Genomic DNA, 6,761 nt, shown 5'->3' with positions numbered 1-6,761 from the left:
GGGTACACTGTGGGCTGAGTGTGGACACAGTGGGGCAAGTGTGGGTACACTGTGGGCTGAGTGTGGACACAGTGGGGCAAGTGTGGGTACACTGTGGGCTGAGTGTGGACACAGTGGGGAGAATATGGGCTGGCTGTGGGCATAATGGGGGAAGTGTCACTGTGGGCTGGGTGTGGACACAGTGGGGAAAGAGTGGGAATTCTGTGGGCCAAAAGTATGCCCTCTATTTGTCCCAAGAAGCGTCCCAGCTGAAAATGTGTACGTAGGGCCCCAGTACACCTCACAGTATGCCCACACTTTGGAGTGAAATGTGGACATAAACCTGTGTTGGACCTTTGTGGCCTTAACAAATAACAAAACTTTGTACCTGCAGAATGCTGCAATATTACTATTAATGCACATGCAGAATAATTGCACATGTTGAAAGTAGAAGTAATTAATTAAGAGTCATACATTTCAAATACTTAGATTTATTCACGGCCATGTAAAAATGCAGAAAATACACTGTTCAAAAGTTTAGGATCGGTAAGATCTGTAAATGTTTTTGAAAGAAGTCTCAAATGCTCACCAAAATTACATTTATTTGATCAGAAATACAGGCAAAGCAGTAACATTATGAAATATCACAATTTTAAATAACTGTTTTAATATAAAAAACTGTTTTACTATTATGTTTAATTTGAATTTTCAGCAGCTATTACTGCTATTACTGCTGTGTCATACAATTCAACAGAAATGATTCAAATATTTTCTCAAGAAACATTTCTTATCATCTCAAAAACAGTAGTGCTGCTTCATTTGTGGAAACAGTGATAAATTTTTTTCAGGTTACTGTGAATAGAGCTTTTAAAAGAGCAGCATTTTGTTTAAAATAGGATTTTTGTCCAACAATGTAAAAGTTTTTACTGTCGCTTTTTATCAATTTAATGCGCCCTTGCTGAATACAAGTAATTTCTTAAAGAAAAAAAACCTTTCTGACCCCAAACTATTGAACAGTAGGATATATTGAATAGATTTATAAAACAGAACAATAACCAATTATAACTACATCCGAACATTAAGTAGATATTATAGATAATTATAGATAAATGAATCCCCTAAGGGGCACCAGTAGAGCTCTGCCTGATTTCTGATCTTCTGGTTCTTCCACTCCTTCCACCGTCCCAAGTCTCTTACATTACAGAGCCACTTTAATAGAAGTTTCCATTTTAGATGCTGTGGCCTGGCTGCTTTTTGTTCCAGCATCTACCTGAGAAAGAAAACAACAATTAAAATGTAAATATGGATATATAAAAAAAAACTAAACAAAACCAAAGTTTCTACCTCAGGAAGTCTCCCAGGGTACTAATATTTTTTGTGGAAATTTTTTAAATGTTAAAAATAAATGTATACTTTATTGATGGCAGAAATACACAGAGAGTGACAGAGTGCGAATTAACTGCATAACTACATGAGACAATGAGAGAGCAGTGGTTGATTGAGATTGAGATTAAGGGATCATTCATTTACAACATTTTCAAATTTCAGTTCTAAACACATGTTGACTCACATATCCAATATGTGTGTGTTGTGTTAATTTTTCCCACTTCAGCAACAGAAAGCATTATGGAGTACATCATTAAAAATGGTTTTAACACAAGGTTAAGTTATATTCTGGCAAAACACTGCAATATTACTAGGGCTGACCCCGAATAGTCGACAATTCGATGCTTCCATAGGAGGAGTCTTATTCGACTACCAATCTCACAGTCGAATGTTCGCGGGGTGTTATGATCCTGCCATTTTGGCTATATGGGGGGTACTCAAATGTCTGATTTCATATAGAACTACCGGTTTTCTCCCAAAGTTAATATACAGCCTATTAAGATAATGCTGTAAATAAGAATCTGAAAAGAAAAAAAGCTTTAAATAAATATTTTAACGTGCGTGAATAAATCCAACCACTCCTATAGATTTAAGTTTCACTTTCTATAGTCCATGACTGACAGAGAAGCATCTTGGCGGCAGGGATTTAAAAATTTAACAAGACTCAAATTGACACAGGCAGTGTAACGGGGCTGACGAGACGTGAGACGTGCGGATCCATATGCAAAGCTTTATTTGGAGAAGACAGAGACATGGTCATCACACAGGCAGGGTAATCAGTGGCAACCAGGAATATGGCGGGCAAGACACAAGAATAGTCACAGGGCTAGCGTGGGTCGACGGTAGGCAGACAGAGGCACAGGGGCAAGGCTAAAGGGAGAAGTCCAGGAAAACAGGCGAAGATCAAAACCGAAGGAGACAGACAAGGCAAGACAAAACTAGGCTAAGGCTAAGGTTAATACATAACATTATAATGAGAACACTATTATAATAAAACGCTTTTATTTTTTTTTATTTTATTTAAAACGAATTTTTAGAGTTTAGTTGCCGTGTTTCTGCACGTTGTTGCGTTAAGAACGCGTCCACAAAAGGAGTTCATTCAGAGCCGCGCAGACACGTTCATGCATTCGAGGCATTTTGTGCAGATACCCTATTAAATTTATTTAATACCTAATTTAACTATCGAGATTTTAAGTATCTGGATTTTTTTTGTACACCACGTAGATCATAAACCACTGATATCCGTTGATTAAAAACAAACGTTGTCATATTTTTATACAGAAAAACCGCAGCTCTCCCTGTTCGTTGCGTTTGTTTACTGGGAACTCTTGCCCGCACCAATATGGCGGACGCGTTGACGTATCGCAGCAACGGACCGAAACGGCCAATGAGGCGTCTAGGTATTTATATGTCTATGGCGTCTACTCCGTCCAGCTATTTTTAGCTCAACAAAACTGTTTGTTTTGCTGCTTGATATTGAAAGTTGGTGTGTCTTATCATATTATTTTAATGTATTATCTTAAATTATTAACACACTGGTTTGTAGTGCAAACAGTTTTACCGTTTACTGCACGTTGTTATTCTCCTCGTTATTTACCTATAGCGGCTAATGAACCAGAAGTCTCACCCATAGGCTTACTTCCGCGTTGAAGAAAAAGGTGGATATGAGAAAAATGATGAGTTAAATCCCATTGATTAAAACCCTGCTATCAAATACTTAATTCTGGTCATCCTCAGCGCTTGCAGCTCAAAACAAAAATGCAGAACATTAATAACTACGGTCATATACATAACGTTATAATGAGAGCACTATTATAAAAAAAATTGTGAATTCTTAGAGTTTCGCTGATGTTTAATGCTAACTACCTTTTAATCAAAACGTTCTTTTTTTTTATCTGCGAGGCGTCCGTTTCACATTTTCCCTGTGTGTTAACGTCAGTAATTATGGCTGTCGAATGTCTGACTTGACTCTTGTTAATGCATTTTGCCCCCGCCCCCAGACATATGAATCGACTATCAGTCGACTATCGGCAAGATTCAGACTATGAAAATCCTTAGTCGGGAACACCCCTAAATATGAAAACTTTTATAAACTTGCGTTACGGTGTTCGCTTCCCAGCAAGCAATAGCTGTCATTTCAACGTCTAGGTTAAGTATAGACCCGATATAGGCTAGTCCGGGTATGTGTAACCCACATCTAGCCCAAATAACCTTGAATTTGGTTTCATGTCGTTTTTTTGGCAGAATAACTTGTGAGATGTATGATATTCCATCATTTAAGCAAAGTCAGCAGCGTTTACAGTGTGTTTGGTTTAATTTCTTTGACATTTTCAATACGTAGCCTGAGCCACGATTTAGCTCGTAGTCCGAGCGGCTATCTGTAGCCCACTTATAGTCAAACCTGATTCACTGTAGTTTTTGGCCAGACAGTGCATGAGATGGTTGATATCCCATCATGTTCGCAGTGTCAATAATATCTACAAAGATTCATGACATGGTCTATATGTAGCCACGATTTCGCTCTAAATTGGACGGGCTACGTGTAGTCTGCTTTTAGCCCACCTGGCGAAATCGAGGCAATGTGTGGTCTAATTTTAATGGTTTGGCTATAGCCCTATACCAGTAACCAGACCAGCGATGAGCATGGCCAAAATAGCCTTAAAATTGTTTACATGTAATTTTCACCCAGGCAGCTACTTATCAAATGCAAGTAAGCTTTTGAATAATTTAAATTAGCATTATTTTATATTTTATTTAATTATTTTACAGCATTATTAAATATAGCATTATTTATTATGCCAAAAATAATGCTAATTTAAATGTTTCAAAAGTTAACTTGCATTTGATAATATGATGTCATGCTTCCCACAAGCTAAATGTAACATTCATACACATTATATGATATTATTGATATTCGGCTGTCTTTCATTTTATACATAAAAATGCAATTACAATTCCCAACCGCTAGATGGCAATTGTAGCCCTACTGAGACATGACTACTGACAACGCGAGACACGAGAGTTAGTAGAGATCAGTGTTCCCTTACAAAAATGTCCTGTGGTATTCCATATGATAAAACATCAAATGTACCACATAAAACTAGTGTGGTAATTGTGTAGTACTGTGTTGTTTTTTTGGGACATTTTACCACAGGATATTGTTGTACGGTATGTAATATTGCTGTAATATTCTTGTGGTAATGCATGGTATTACATTAGCATTTCTGTAGTATTTACCACAGGATATTGTTGTACAGTATGTAATATTCCTGTAATATTATTGTGGTACTTCAGTCATATTTCTGCAGTAATACTAGGAATTTCCTGTAATAAAACTGTGGTCCTTAATTGTTATATTTTTGCAGTATTCTGTGGTATTCCTAAATTATACCTTTAAAGTTAGTGTAGCATTCTGTGGTATTCCTGCAAGAAAAGTGTTGTTTGTCCATGATAAACCTGTGGTATTACTTACATCCATCTCATAATCTGAAAATATATGTAGTAAACATGCAAGACAAGACTTCAGTGGTCACAAGTTGATATACAGGGCCTTATTTATAAAGTGTGCAAATGCACAAATTTGATCTTAGAATGTACACTAAAATTCATATTTATAAAAACGGCCTTAAACATGGAAGCAGATGTACACACTTTTGCTTATTCGAGTGCAGCAGGGGTTTGAAAATCTAAGCTATTCTTGCAGCTTCCTATTCTAAGGTAAAGGATTTTGACGTTGACTGGTGCTATTTTAAATGTTAATTACATTAATTAGGGTTAATTTACAAGGCAGTGATCTGAAACCATTCAGCTGCACACATTTTCATAATCAAAGAGAGACATATGCACGTTTTCTGTGCATACATTTGTTCTATGTCGTAAGATCAAATGTAGGAAGGTTTCTACTCAGCATTTTATAAATGAGCCCCAGTAGGTAAATTACTGCAGTAGGTCATGTTAGAATGTGACATACCATAAACACTTGTGGTATTACAGTTCAAAACATTTTATTCACAACACATGCCATCACATCTTTATACCCTACAAACTATGGTAAAAGCACAATGACATAAAACAAAATTAGTACATCACGCGGCTGCTAAGCTTGCGCTCATTTGAGAGTTTGTTGCGAGCTGCTTCTTTTAAGGATCCTGTATCCACATCAGGGTAAGAACATCTCACCTTTCCTGCAAGGGGAAATTGGACAGCTTAGAAGAGATATAAATTTTGATTCATTCAAGAGATTTGTTCATTTTCAGTTCATTCACCAATTAAAGAGATTTTTTCATTTTCAGTTCATTCACCAAAAAAAAAAAAAACTGATTCATTCAGTGACCATTTCTTCTTATGCCATGGTCTGTCTGAATACTCGATTCTGATTGGCTGGCAGGTGTTGATTAAATTTGTTTCACTGCACAGGTAGTTCCAGGTCAGTTTAATCACGTTCTATATTAATGCGCTTCCTATAAACATTGGTAACCATAGTAACATACAGTTACAGTTGAATAGTAATACAGAGTGAGACAGTTACAGTAAACATTTCCAATTTACTTAGCTAGGCTAAATGGATGATTTTCGTCCTTATACAGTCATTATGGCAATTTTGATAAATGGGCAGAGGCACAAGATGAACTGGACGAACTGGAGAATATAACATCAAACGAGAAATGTAAAGAAAAACGGTACAAGGAAATAACACCAGCAGAGCTGAAGCAGATTGAAGACGACAAGGATGAGGTTAATACAAAAAAGACTACTAAATGGGCAATTACCACATTCAAAGACTTTTTGTATCAGAAGAAAAAAAATGCTGCTGTTGAGACTTACTCGGCTTCTGAACTTAATGAGACATTGTGAGAATTTTATGCCTTGTTCAGTCTACTACCGGCCGCGAATACAGTGTTGCAAGCCTGAAGTGTATCAGAGAGGGTATTAACCGTTACATCACAAAACACAACATCATAAATGATAGAGACTTTAAATCAAGCAATGCCGTCTTTAAATCAATTATAAAGCGCTACAGAAAAATGGAAAAGACACCAGTGTTCATCACCCTCGTATCACTGATTCTGACCTGGATAAAAATAAAAATTCACCTGCACTCTCCCCATTCACACCCATCGGGCTTGTACGGAAAGTTTGGTTTGACATACAGCTATGTTTCGCATGGAGGGGGAGAGAAGGAAACTGCGACCTAGCTAAAGAGTCTTTCGTTCTCCGACAAGACGAGAATGGCTTGGAATACCTAATCTTGGCACATAACCCAGAAACAAAAAATCACAAAGATCCTACTGCATCTGACAGAGAGAATTTACGAGGATTTATGTTCGAGTGCCCCGGTGAACCACTTTGTCCCGTGGAAAGCTTAAAAAAATATCTATCAAAGTGTCCTGTCAACG

The sequence above is a fragment of the Sinocyclocheilus grahami genome, unplaced genomic scaffold, assembly GCF_001515645.1.
Source record: "Sinocyclocheilus grahami isolate Dianchi unplaced genomic scaffold, SAMN03320097.WGS_v1.1 scaffold414.1, whole genome shotgun sequence".
NCBI lineage: Eukaryota > Metazoa > Chordata > Actinopteri > Cypriniformes > Cyprinidae > Sinocyclocheilus > Sinocyclocheilus grahami.
This window is presented reverse-complemented; position numbering follows the sequence as displayed.